Here is a 14,910-nt window from a genome sequence, read left to right as displayed (position 1 = left end):
ATCAATTGCTTACGTCACGTATCAGTAAAGTCTCGTGTGAATAAGGTCACATGTTTGTAAACCGTAACTCTCGCGAGATCACGTTTTGAAGTGATTGGTCATTAATTATCCTGATGAAGGCGACAGTGGTCGCTGAAAATTTGATCCCTGTAAATAGTGTAGTTGGAATAAAGTTAACGTTTAACATGTGGATATGTATCAAGCATGGACTAAACGAGAACTCTCTATAAGTCTGAGGCCTTCACATTTGACCTTTACTAATACGCAGTCAAACCGTGCATCTACGTATTGACACATAACGTACAATCTGCCATCTTGTTAATTTCCGGACCTTATTACTTGAAGGAAATTAGTACCAAGTAAGACGTCATCACATACCCATTGTAAGGTCTGATTTTTTTCTTTTGATTTGTTCGACGTATTAGTATTTGAACATCAATACTAGCAACTTCCTAAAACGTATTAACAATTTCCTAAAACTATAACAGCATTATAGCCACGTGTTCGCATAGAAAAACAGAACATTAATAAAGTAGATTAAGTATGGCTAAGTTAAGATAGTTTTGTCATTATTAATTTAGTTCGAATAAACCTGCATTTGCCGTCAAAATATTTGTATCGTAGCCTGTTTGCCTTTGTGTTGAAGGTGCTCAGCACCAAGGACAGCTGTGTGTGTGTGGAATGTGTTCAGCACCAAGGACAGGTGTGTTTACTTGTGAGAAAGGTGTTCAGCACCAAGGACAGGTGTGTTTACTTGTGAGAAAGGTGTTCAGCACCAAGGATAAGTGTTAACCTGTATTTGGATCGTTCTCAGCACCAAGGACAGGATTGTTTGCCGTTTTATGAAAATGTTCAGCACCAAGGACGTGTGTTTACCTTTGTGTTGAAGGTGTTCAGCACCAAGGACAAGTGTGTTTGTCTGTGTGTAGATTTAGTTCAGCACCAAGGACAGGTTTCCCAAGTTAGGAAGCCATATACATGTACACTAAATGCAGACATCCCTATCAGGCTAGTAATATCAGCAAGACATACCGTACTAGCAACTATTGTTTCAAGAGGAGACAACAAAATTAAATAGGCGCCAATGACTTTTCAATGCAGAACTTTTACTCACGCTTTATTACACAACAACAGAAATACATACAAAATTTCGACATTGCAATAGAAATAGCCAAATTGCACAACTGAGACACATAAATTTGTAGTACATCAGATACACCTAACGTTATTTGATAAAAGTTACCATCTATATAAGATCAACTCATAGGAAATTTACATGAATAAATTATGATAATGATACGTAATTATTATAAGCATGTAAACCTTTTCTGTAAACTTTAACCTTTTACCTTTAACCTTTATCTGCTGAAATAGGGGTTAAGGGACCTCCAGTTGATTTTCTTGGCGACCTTATCTTGATTTACTTTGGCAACTTTGGCTAGTTATTGCACTGTTTATTCACTTATATAACAGACATCTGGATACCAAATCACATATTGACACAACAAGGACACACAGCCTTCCTTGTAATGAATGAACAATGATATTGTTTACTACCGCGTGACAAACTGTTCAGAAGGGCCCAGAGGATGGCATCCACAAAATCGAGTCGACAGTGTACCTTTAACTAGATCTTAGATGACGTAATCATGTCACATCCTGCCTTAAGTTGGATCCTCATGAATTCTGACAATTTTGAGGGAATTTCATCGTGTATACAACTGCCGCCGTCGGCAAAGCATCAACAGGACTAGAGTAAGAATAACAATCGCAGATACGGTACTCGCTACTGCATTGATAGTAACTGTTCTCGATACATGAGCTACCTGGTACGTTGTGGTGGATTGGTTTGCGCATTGTGAGACCAAAGAACTGTTTACGTGCGTTACTTCCTGCCTGATCACGAACGTGGGCATTGTTTCGCTGGCGGAAGGTTCGAAAACAGCGTTAATGTAGAAACAGCAAGCTGGGGGTCATTCTGTTCTGAATGATTATTGTTCGTTGTTTCTTGTTTGACGGGGCAGGCAGATAGACGGGCAAGTTCAAATGCCTTGCCTTTCAGGCTTTCGGGGCTACTGCATTTCAGAAGCTTATTGTATCTAACAAAATCAGCATAAAGCAGACGCTCCGTTACAGCAGGATGGCATATTGGCCAACATTGGCGAAAAGCACGGGCCATTTCTGTCAGCCACGACATGCGGCAGTCACAAAGAATGGGATTCCCGTGTATGTACCTGTGCCCCCTCCTGCTCATGCCCTCTCTGGTGGTTACGGCATGCCGTCGAGGAATACCCAGGTCTGCCTCCGAGAATGTGACCAGCTTATTGTAGGCCAGATCTACGGTATTCAAAGAAGCCATGTTATCAATGGCCAAGTCAAGCCTAACAGACGTTAACTGATTGTGAGAGAGATCTAGAACCACAAGGTATTTCATATTTTTCAGAGATTCCCACTGGAAGTTTGTGATGATGTTTTGGCTGAGATTTAGCGTCATGACATACTTGAAGCCAGATAAGTCACCGATTGTTTGGATACGATTGTACTGCAGGTAAACAAATATCACCATGGGCGGTGGACTGCTCGGTAGGCTTGTTATGTTAGAATTGGTGCAGTTGATATCTGTTTGGGGTCCGTCCGCCACGTAACATCCGGGTGGAAACGGAACGCTCGAGCTTCCGCTTCTTACTAGACTTATAAGAATGAAACACGCGAAGTACTTCAAGATAATCATCACTTGATACGGTTAGGTCCTGAGGATTATATCTCGGATAGATAGAAGTACATGTATTTTGCAAATGTTTTCTTGATTTTTGTGATTGTAAGACTGTACCTTTTTTTTTGTAGATTTACTTTTATTTACTCAGTTTATGATTTGTGCCACAGGAGGTACCGGACGCTCTGCGTTCCTGTTGTCGATACCTCACGGATACTTCTCTGTGAAGATACCAACAAGTTAATACAAAAACGCTGTTTATCGGTACTAGGGTGCACTTTTTTTACGTCTTTTAACTTCAGAAAATTTGAAAGCTGTGGAATAAACGGGGGGAGCAAGCGTATGGCACTACCTAGTAAAACAAAATGAGCTTTGGGCGATGCCGTAGGCTTTGATATGAGCGACATCCGCAAGGTGCCCGAAACATTCGCCGCCTTTCAGGGAGGTCGAGGACGGCACACAACATATAAATAGCATGATATGGGATATACATGCCTTATGGCAGTTTGCTCGCAAGGAACAGATAGATATCAAGTGATTGTTTTTTTAGCAAGAACATTTCCCTACCTCAGCAAATTATCTTAAGATGGTCTTCGCAAATGCGGTGTTTCTCCTGCCGGTCCGTGTGTTGAGGAGAACGTTCCGTACGTCCAGACTAATCAGCAGGACATCTCATCATCAGCTGACCTGTCCAACCCACGCACCCCCCCCCCCGGCCAATCGCCAATCTGCTCTGCCGGCCTGGCCTGGCATGGCGCAAGTACTGTTTCTTATGAAGGTCACAATATTTTACTACGAATGGATCCCTGTTTAATAATAAATGTAGTTCACTCCGTTCTACTTTCATTTTTGAAATCATAACACCTCAGTGTTAAACAATTAACGTTACTGTCAATTATGTAGTACATTGTACTAAAAAAATCAAAGTGCGTTATCAGTAAGCGCACTTTCCAACGAAGCTATTGATTTTGTTGTTTCGATACAAATATGATTCTACATGGGAGAAGCTACTTGTCGATCACGACAAAATGATTCAAGTGGATGTTTTGAACCACTTAAATGTTAGACATGAAGGGTGTTATTTAACCTTCCTTAATATGGCTCCCAAAACACAAGAAATTTGCATAGCCAGAACCGTTCTGTATAATGTCCTTGAAAGAATCGACCGAGGGACACTACTTTACAGACTGTACAGACAAATGAATCCTATGAATACATGATGTAATTTTGGTTTCCCAAAGATTGAACTGGGCGGTCTCTTACTCTCCAAGCAGAGGTTGATGGGGGAAGATTTTTATATGGATATATAGATTTTTCCTTTTTTTTAATATATGGTCCGTTTTTTGTAATCTCCAATCAGATCCCTTTCGGTGGCAAAAAGACAGTATCAAATTGGCCAGGCAGTCTCCATTGGCCTTTAGAGAAGGTCGCCGGACAACGACGGGTCAGGACAAAAAAAAGCTAACGATCATTCCCCTACAACCTCTGATTGGAGAGTACGTTTTTTGTCGCTACCCCCACCAACCACCTTGGGTTGCGCATAGACCCTTTCTGGCCAATGGATTCTGTCTGACCAACTTGATACTGCCTTGTTGCCTAGGATCTGCTTAGAGATTACAGATTCCCAAATGTAGGCAGCTATGAGATATCGAAAAGTAGGTACTTCAAGACAGGGGGCGCTTGTGACATACAAAGTCGAGCAACAGCCAAATGATATGCGTCTACATATAATACTAGTATGTTGTGAAATACAAGTCAATGACTTTGCATCAGTGGGCGTTTGGAGCGTCATGAAGTAACGTTAAAGTTTTAAAGTGAGGATCAATCGACCGTGAGGGAGAAACAAATTTGTCGTGTTCCTTTTAATATAATGGCATGCTAAATGCTAGAAATTTCCAGCTTAGTCATTGACGGAAAATATTTGAATTCTGGTACTAAGACAGGATGCTGTACCCCATTACATGTGCAGTACGTCTTTATCTACACTTTTAAAAGATTCTCAGGTTTTTCCTACTACTTTGCAGGATCTACACTTATTCATGTATCATTCAGATTCTGGTGTTTTCCTTACTACATTTCATAGGACTGGCAGATACTGTTATGAATGTAGTAATTACAATAACCAAAGTTGTCCTCGCACCATTCAACTTTATTCCATACAAATGCACGGTGAAGTCAATACGACGGTCGATTTGTTTAAGTGATATTTACTATCACATATACTATATGATATCATTCAGTGCCACTAAATACAGCAATATACATGCGCATACGATATTGTTTGTTTTTTCAAAACAGCTGTACAAAACGATCACACATCAGTAAACTCACGTCTCACTGGTAAATGGCATTCTGATCACTAGAAGATTCACAGATGATACTTGCAAAGCAGTGTAAATATTCTAAATGTAACTTGTTCTATGAATCATTAAAAATATTTGTCAATATTTCCATGGCCTCCGTTTCAGACTCAGCTACGCGCATTTTTCTAGTCGCTACCGGCTTCTAGATGCTCGCGGGGTTCCGCTTTGCCAGACAATCAGAAGCCCTAGGCTAGCAATAAGACGTCGGCTACCAATCATCAGAAGCCCTAGGCTAGCAATAGGAACTCGGCTACCAATCAGAAGCCCTAGGCAAGCAATAAGAACTCGGCTACCAATCAGAAGCCCTAGGCTAGCAATCAGAATTCCGGAAAGCAATCAGAATCCAAAGACTCACAAGCCCTGTGGTACAAAACGTTTTCTCTATACATAAATAATTGTTCACCTCTGCAGCTGTGGTACGATCCAGCCCATACGTATCTGCGATTTGGATTTGGGTAGTACAAGTACAAGTGGCATATTCGTTACTGCTACTGTATCTGTTGGGTTCAGAGGGAAGCAGCGGTATCCCCTACTCCTTCTTAATATATCCCTAAAACCAAGGGCGTTATATCAGTCGAAGCTCCTCGTTATATCAGTTGAAGCTCCTTTCTAAAACGTGAAACGCCTTGATGGTATTTCTGGTCCGCAAATGTGGCGTTTTCCCACAGCCTGATATTCGCCTTCGATTCTGCGGTACAAAATATTTTCTGTACATGAAGTAATAGAGCTATGCTGGTTGTTCACCTCTGTACCTGTGGTACGATCCAGCCCGTACGAACCTGCGATTTGGCTTTGGTCGGTACAAGTACAAGTGGCATATTCGTTACTGCTACTGTAGACTGGGTTGGGAAAGATATTGGTGAGCTTGGCGTGTGCATTGGACCATTCAGCAGCTACTGATAACCCCACATTCTGGTTTAATCCGTTCTGTTGATTATCACTCTGTCTGTTTCGGGTGACCTTTTTGGTGACAGCAAAGGCGGCTGATAATAACATGAATAGAAAAACAAGTACGGATACTGTAGCAAAAATAATAATGATAATAATATGTCCATTTTTGTTATTAGCCCCTGATTTGGATGTATGAGCAATAATTTTGGTTGAGGGGTGCGTGACCAGTTGGTCATGGTCGGTATGGTCTGCCGAGGAGACAGCGGCTTGCTTCGTGGTGCTGTTTCCCTCATACAGTTTTGGTCCGGTTGCCGAGGGTGCTAAAGACGTATCATAGGTTATTGTGTTTTGAGAGATGGAAAACTGTTTTTTAGTTTTGTTGGTAGAGTTACTCGTCTTACTTTCTGGCGTGGCTGGGCAGGGAGACAGACTTGTTTTGTGTAACGGGACGTTTTTTAGCCGATCGGGGCTGCCACAAGTAGGAAAACCATACCGGATAAAATCTCTATAAAGTGGATATTCCGTTGAAGAAATGTCTAATGGCCAATGTTGATCAAACACAAGAGCCTTTTCTGCCAGCCATGACATGCGACAGTCACAGTGAACCGGATTGCCGTGTATAAACCTGCACCCTGTCACTACCTTGTACCGGTACTTTCCCGTGGGGGGATTTTGAGGCAGAATACCCAGGTTTGCCTCCGAGAAAGTGGATAGCTGATTGTACACGAGATTTACATTACGAAGATCTGTCATCTCTTTGATGGCCAAGTCAAGCCTGACAGAAGTCAAACGGTTGTACGATAGATCAAGGTTTGTAAGGTGTTTCACATTTTTTAAAGATCCCCAAGGAAATGCTGCAATGAGGTTATGGCTGAGATTTAGTGTGACAAGAAACCGGGGACCAGATAAGTCAGGGATTATTCGTAAACGATTGTGCTGAAGGTACACAACGCTAACAGAGCGCGGTAGATGAATGGGTATACTGGTTAGGTTTGAATTCTGACAGTTGATGGTGCCAATGGTGCGTCCAGTTTTGACATAACACCTATCTGGAAGCTGACTACCTGCACCTAATGACACCAGGTTCATAAGGAAGATGAACATCGCATATTTCATAATTATGATTACTACACAGTAATTAACCTAGCACACAGAAAATGTGACGTTCTCGTACAAGAAGGCACTAGTGGCAGTTAAGAGTTACAGAAAAAGGCGTTCCCTGGTACTCTAGTCTGTAACGACATGCAATGTCTTTCATTTATATTGAGCCTTTTAAGAGTTTGGAGTACGCAACGAGCAACACCGATTAAGTCCAGACGGGTCAGCTGGTAGCTGTGCTAGTAACACACCACACTAAGATCCTGCAGAACAGGGCGAAAACATACGCCATCAATTTAAGGTAAGCAGGGCTGAAATATGATTTCTAGAATGCAGCAGGCATGAATATACAAAATAGCACATAACTTGCACCCTGAGATGTACTGTTAGCAAGGGGATCCACATATAACATACGGATGGGTTTGTGTATTATTCAAAACAATCGTCAATGCTTTTCCACTCAATGCAGCAATATATGATATTGATTTTTTTTCAAAACAGCTGTACAAAATGATCGCACATCAGTAAACTGACGTCTTACTGGTAAATGTCATTCTGATCACTAGTAGGTTCATAGATGATACTTGCAAAGCAGTGCAAATACTAGTATCCTAAGTGTTAATTGTTCATTCGAAATATTTGTCAGTGTTTCTATGGCCTCCGTTTCAGACTCAGCTACGCGCATTTTTCTAGTAGCTACCGGCTTCTAGATGCTCGCGGGGTTCCGCTTTGCCAGACAATCAGAAGCCGCGCCCTAGGCTAGCAATAAGAACTTTCATGACATCCGTTTTGTTTCTTCTCAGCTACGTGCAATTTTCCGGGTTCCGATTTCCTACCAGACCTGTGGCAGCCTGATATTCGCCTTCGATTCCACGGTACAAAGTATTTTCTCCACATGAAATAATAGAGCTATGCTGGTTGTTCACCTCTGTACCTGTGGTACGATCCATCCCATACGTATCTGCGATTTGGCTTTGGGTAGTGCAGATGGCATATTCGTTACTTCTACCGTAGACAGGGTTGGGAAAGATATTGGTGAGCTCGGGTTGTGCATTGGACCATTCAGTAGCTACTGATAACCCCACATTCTGGTTTAATCCGTTCTGTTGATTATCACTCTGCCTGTTTCGGATGACCTTTTTGGTGGCAGCAAAGGCGGCTGATAATAACATGAATAGAAAAACAAGTACGGATACTGTAGCAAAAATAATAATGATAATAATATGTCCATTTTTGTTAGTAGCCCCTGATTTGGATGTATGAGCAATAATCTTGGTTGAGGGGTGCGTGACCAGTTGGTCATGGTCGGTATGGTCTGCCGAGGAGACAGCGGCTTGCTTCGTGGTGCTATTTCCCTCATACAGTTTCGTGGTGCTGTTTCCCTCATATAGTTTTGGTCCAGTTGCCGAAGGTGCTAAAGACGTATCATAGGCTGTCGTGTTTTGAGAGATGGAAAATTGTTTTTTAGTTTTGTTGGTAGAGTTACTCGTCTTACTTTCTGGCGTGGCTGGGCAGGGAGACAGACTTGTTTTGTGTAACGGGACGTTTTTTAGCCGATCAGGGCTGCCACAAGTAGGCAAACCATACCGGATAAAATCTCTATAAAGTGGATATTCCGTTGAAGAAATGTCTAATGGCCAATGTTGATCAAACACAAGAGCCTTTTCTGCCAGCCATGACATGCGACAGTCACAGTGAACAGGATTGCCGTGTATAAACCTGCACCCTGTCACTACCTTGTACCGGTACTTTCCCGTGGGGGGATTTTGAGGCAGAATACCCAGGTTTGCCTCAGAGAAAGTGGATAGCTTATTGTACACGAGATTTACATTACGAAGATCTGTCATCTCCTTGATGGCCAAGTCAAGCCTGACAGAAGTCAAACGGTTGTACGATAGATCAAGGTTTGTAAGGTGTTTCACATTTTTTAAAGATCCCCAAGGAAATGATGTGATGAGGTTGTGGCTCAGATTTAGTGTGACAAGAAACCGGGGGCCAGATAAGTCAGGGATTGTTCGTAAACGATTGTGCTGCAGGTACACAACGCTAACAGAGCGCGGTAGATGAATGGGCATACTGGTTAGGTTTGAATTCTGACAGTTGATGGTGCCAATGGTGCGTCCAGTTTTGACATAACATCTATCTGGAAGCTGACTACCTGCACCTAATGACACCAGGTCCATAAGGAAGATAAACATCGCATATTTCATAATTATGATTACTACACGGTAATGAACTTAGCACACAAAAAATGTGACGTTCTCGTACAAGAAGGCACTAGTGGCAGTTAAGAGCTGTCACAGAAAAAGGCGTTCCCTGGTACTCTAGTCTGTAACGACATGCAATGTCTTTCATTTATATTGAGCCTTTTAAGAGTTTGGAGTAAGCAACGAGCAACGCCGATTAAGTCCAGACGGGTCAGCTGGTAGCTGTGCTAGTAACACACCACACTAAGATCCTGCAGAACAGGGCGAAAATACACACCATCAATTTAAGGTAAGCAGGGCTGAAATATGATTTCTAAAATGCAGCAGGCATGAATATACAAAATAGCACATTAATTGCACTTTGAGATGTACTGTTAGCAAGGGGATCCACATATAACATACGGATGGGTTTGTGTATTATTCAAAACAATCGCCAATGCTTTTCCACTCAATGCAGCAATATATGATATTGATTTTTTTTCAAAACAGCTGTACAAAATGATCGCACATCATTAAACTGACGTCTTACTGGTAAATGGCATTCTGATCACCAGTAGGTTTATAGATGATACATGTACTTGCAAAGCAGTGCAAATATCCTAAGTGTTAATTGTTCGTTCAAAATATTTGTCAGTGTTTCTATGGCCTCCGTTTCAGACTCATCTACGCTCATTTTTCTAGTAGCTACCGGCTTCTAGATGCTCGCGGGGTTCCGCTTTGCCAGACAATCAGAAGCCGCGCCCTAGGCTAGCAATAAGAACTTTCATGACATCCGTTTTGTTTCTTCTCAGCTACGTGCAGTTTCCCGGGTTTCGACTTCCTACCAGAAGCCTCGTGGCAGCCTGATATTCGCCTTCGATTCTGCGGTACAAAATATTTTCTCCACATGAAATAATAGAGCCATGCTGGTTGTTCACCTCTGCACCTGTGGTACGACCCAGCCCGTACGAACCTGCCATTTGGCTTTGGGCGGTACAAGTGACTGCTACTGCTCGCGGGGTCCCGTTTTGCCAGACAATCAGAAGCCCTAGGCTAGCAAGAAGAACCCGGTTACCAATCAGAAGCCCTAGGCTAGCAATAAGACCCCGGCTACCAATCAGAAGCCATAGGCAAGCAATCAGAATTCCGGAAAGCAATCAGAATCCTCCAAAGAATCACATGGAACGGAGAAAAAAAAACGTTTTCTCTACATGGAATAATTGTTGACCTCTGTAGCTGTGGTACGATCCATCCCATACGTATCTGCGATTTGGCTTTGGGTAGTGCAGATGGCATATTCGTTACTTCTACTGTAGACAGGGTTGGGAAAGATATTGGTGAGCTCGGGTTGTGCATTGGACCCTTCGGTAACTACTGATAACCCCACATTCTGGTTGAATCCGTTCTGTTGATTATCACTCTGCCTGTCTCGGGTAACCTTTTTGGTGACAGCAAAGGCGGCTGATAATAACATGAATAGAAAAACAAGTACGGATACTGTAGCAAAAGTAATAATGATGATAATATGTCCATTTTTGTTAGTAGCCCCTGATTTGGATGTATGAGCAATAATCTTGGTTGAGGGGTGCGTGACCAGTTGGTCATGGTCGGTATGGTCTGCCCAGGAGACAGCGGCTTGCTTCGTAGTGCTGTTTCCCTCACACAGTTTCGTGGTGCTGTTTCCCTCACACAGTTTCGTGGTGCTGTTTCCCTCATACAGTTTCGTGGTGCTATTTCCCTCATATAGTTTTGGTCCGGTTGCCAAAGGTGCTAAAGACGTATCATAGGCTGTCGTGTTTAGAGAGATTGAAAATGGGTTTTTAGTTTTGTTGGTAGAGTTACTCGTCTTACTTTCTGGCGTGGCTGGGCAGGGAGACAGACTTGTTTTGTGTAACGGGACGTTTTTTAACCGATCAGGGCTGCCACAAGTAGGCAAACCATACCGGATAAAATCTCTATAAAGTGGATGTTCCGTTGAAGAAATGTCTAATGGCCAATGTTGATCAAACACAAGAGCCTTTTCTGCCAGCCATGACATGCGACAGTCACAGTGAACCGGATTGCCGTGTATAAACCTGCACCCTGTCACTACCTTGTACCGGTACTTTCCCGTGGGGGGATTTTGAGGCAGAATACCCAGGTTTGCCTCCGAGAAAGTGGATAGCTTATTGTACACGAGATTTACATTACGAAGATCTGTCATCTCCTTGATGGCCAAGTCAAGCCTGACAGAAGTCAAATGGTTGTACGATAGATCAAGGTTTGTAAGGTGTTTCACATTTTTTAAAGATCCCCACGGAAATACTGTGATAAGGTTGTGGCTGAGATTTAGTGTGACAAGAAACCGGGGACCAGATAAGTCAGGGATTATTCGTAAACGATTGTGCTGAAGGTACACAACGCTAACAGAGCGCGGTAGATGAATGGGTATACTGGTTAGGTTTGAATTCTGACAGTTGATGGTGCCAATGGTGCGTCCAGTTTTGACATAACATCTATCTGGAAGCTCACTACTTGCACCTAATGACGCCAGGTTCATAAGGAAGATAAACATCGCATATTTCATAATTATGATTACTACACAGTAATTAACTTAGCACACAAAAAATGTGACGTTCTCGTACAAGAAGGCACTAGTGGCAGTTAAGAGCTGTCACAGAAAAAGGCGTTCCCTGGTACTCTAGTCTGTAACGACATGCAATGTCTTTCATTTATATTGAGCCTTTTAAGAGTTTGGAGTAAGCAACGAGCAACACCGATTAAGTTAAGTCCAGACGGGTCAGCTGGTAGCTGTGCTAGTAACACACCACACTAAGATCCTGCAGAACAGGGCGAAAATACACACCATCAATTTTAGGTAAGCAGGGCTGAAATATGATTTAACATTCTAAAAGGCAGCAGGCATAAATGTACAAAATAGCAAATAACTCGCACTCTGAGATGTACTGTTAGCAAGGGGATCCACATGTAACATACAGATGGGTTTGTGTATTATTCAAAACAATCGCCAATGCTATTCCACTCAATACAGCAATACATGATATTGATTTTTTTTTCAAAACAGCTGTACATAATGATCGTAACTCACATCAGTAAACTCACGTCTCACTGATAAATGTCATTCTGATCACCAGTAGGTTCATAGATGATACTTGCAAAGCAGTGCAAATATCCTAATAGTTAATTGTTCATTCAAAATATTTGTCAATGTTTCTATGGCCTCCGTTTCAGACTCAGTTACGCGCATTTTTCTAGTAGCTACCGGCTTCTAGATGCTCGCGGGGTTCCGCTTTGCCAGACAATCAAAAGCACTAGGCTGGCAATAAGAACTCTATTGCTAGCCCTAAGCTAGCAATAAGAACTTTCATGACATCCGTTTTGTTTCTTCTCAGCTACGCGCAATTTCCTTGGTTCCGATTTCCTGCCAGGAGCCCTGTGGCCCACACGGTTTGAGACAATCACGACTACAGTAATAGTTTGAGGTGGAAGAATACTAGTAAAATGACCTAACTTCACAACGGGGCAAGTTATTCTGGTGTCCTGCTGGGTTATTTAAGAAGTTGGTATCCCCTACTCCTTCTTTTTAATATATTCCCCTAAAACCAAGGACGTCATATCAGTTGAAGCTCCTTGCTAAAACATAAAACGCCTTGATGGTATTTCTGGGCAGCTAATGTGGCGTTTCCCTGCAGTCTGATATTCGCCTTCGATTCTGCGGTACAAAGTATTTTCTCTACATGAAATAATAGAGCCATGCTGGTTGTTCACCTCTGCAGCTGTTGTACGATCCAGCCCGTACGAACCTGCGATTTGGCTTTGGGCGGTACAACTGACTGCTACTGCTCGCAGGGTTCGGCTTTGCCAGACAAGCAGAAGCCCTAGGCTAGCAAGAAGAACCCGGTTACCAATCAGAAGCCCTAGGCTAGCAATAAGACACCGGCTACCAATCAGAAGCCATAGGCAAGCAATCAGAATTCCGGAAAGCAATCAGAATCCTCCAAAGAATCACATTGAACAGAGAAAAAAACGTTTTCTCTACATGGAATAATTGTTGACCTCTGTAGCTGTGGTACGATCCATCCCATACGTATCTGCGATTTGGCTTTGGGTAGTGCAGATGGCATATTCGTTACTTCTACTGTAGACAGGGTTGGGAAAGATATTGGTGAGCTCGGGTTGTGCATTGGACCCTTCGGTAGCTACTGATAACCCCACATTCTGGTTGAATCCGTTCTGTTGATTATCACTCTGCCTGTCTCGGGTAACCTTTTTGGTGACAGCAAAGGCGGCTGATAATAACATGAGTAGAAAAACAAGTACGGATACTGTAGCAAAAATAATAATGATGATAATATGTCCATTTTTGTTAGTAGCCCCTGATTTGGATGTATGAGCAATAATCTTGGTGGAGGGGTGCGTGACCAGTTGGTCATGGTCGGTATGGTCTGCCGAGGAGACAGCGGCTTGCTTCGTAGTGCTGTTTCTCTCATACAGTTTCGTGGTGCTATTTCCCTCATACAGTTTCGTGGTGCTATTTCCCTCATATAGTTTTGGTCCGGTTGCCAAAGGTGCTAAAGACGTATCATAGGCTGTCGTGTTTTGAGAGATGGAAAACTGTTTTTTAGTTTTGTTGGTAGAGTTACTCGTCTTACTTTCTGGCGTGGCTGGGCAGGGAGACAGACTTGTTTTGTGTAACGGGACGTTTTTTAGCCGATCAGGGCTGCTACAAGTAGGCAAACCATACCAGACAAAATCTCTATAAAGCACATCATCCTTATCCATTGATGTACAATCTAATGGCCAACATCGGTGAAACAGAAAAGCCCTTTCTGTCAGCCATGACATATGACAGTCACAGTGAACCGGATTGCCGTGTATAAACCTGAACCCTGTCCCTCCCTTTCTCCTGGTAAGATTTTGCGTTGGAATACCCAGGTTTGCCTCCGAGAAAGTGGATAGCTTATTGTAGACCAGATTTACTTGATAAATACTTGTCATCCCCTCGATGGCCAAGTCAAGCCTAACAGAAGTCAGACGGTTGTACGATAGATCAAGTTTTGTGAGGTGTTTCAGATGTTTCAAGGATCTCCACGAAAAGCCCTCGTCTGTGATAAGGTTGTGACTGAGATTTAATGTGACAAGAAACCCGAGGGTAGATAAGTCAGGGATTATTCGTAAACGATTGTACTGAAGATACACAGCGCTAGTAAAACGCGGGAGATGGCTGGGTAGACTGGTTAGGTTTGAGTTCTGGCAGTCGATGTTAGTGACAGGTCCAGTTTTGACAAAACATCTATCTGGAAGCTCACTACCTGCACCTAATGACACCATGTTCATAATAAGGAAGATGAACACCTCATATTTCATAATTATGACTAATACACTGTTATCTTAGCACACAGAAAATGTGAGTTCTCGTACTAGAAGACACTAGTGGTACTAGTAGCTAGAGTTGTCACAGAAAAAAGGTTGTTTCTCAATATAATGATATGCAATGTTCTCCGCCTATCTTGAGCATTTGAAGCAAGCAAGTATGACTCCCAAACCAGATGGGTCAGCTGGTAGCTGTGCTGTTCGCGTCACTTACAAACACCCACAGTCACCTACAGAACAGGACACAAATATACAGGATTAGGGCTGAAGTATTATTTAATATTCT

Source organism: Branchiostoma belcheri, unplaced genomic scaffold (genome assembly GCF_001625305.1).
Source record: "Branchiostoma belcheri isolate BF01 breed outbred unplaced genomic scaffold, Haploidv18h27 scaffold25, whole genome shotgun sequence".
NCBI classification, from domain to species: domain Eukaryota; kingdom Metazoa; phylum Chordata; class Leptocardii; order Amphioxiformes; family Branchiostomatidae; genus Branchiostoma; species Branchiostoma belcheri.
This window is presented reverse-complemented; position numbering follows the sequence as displayed.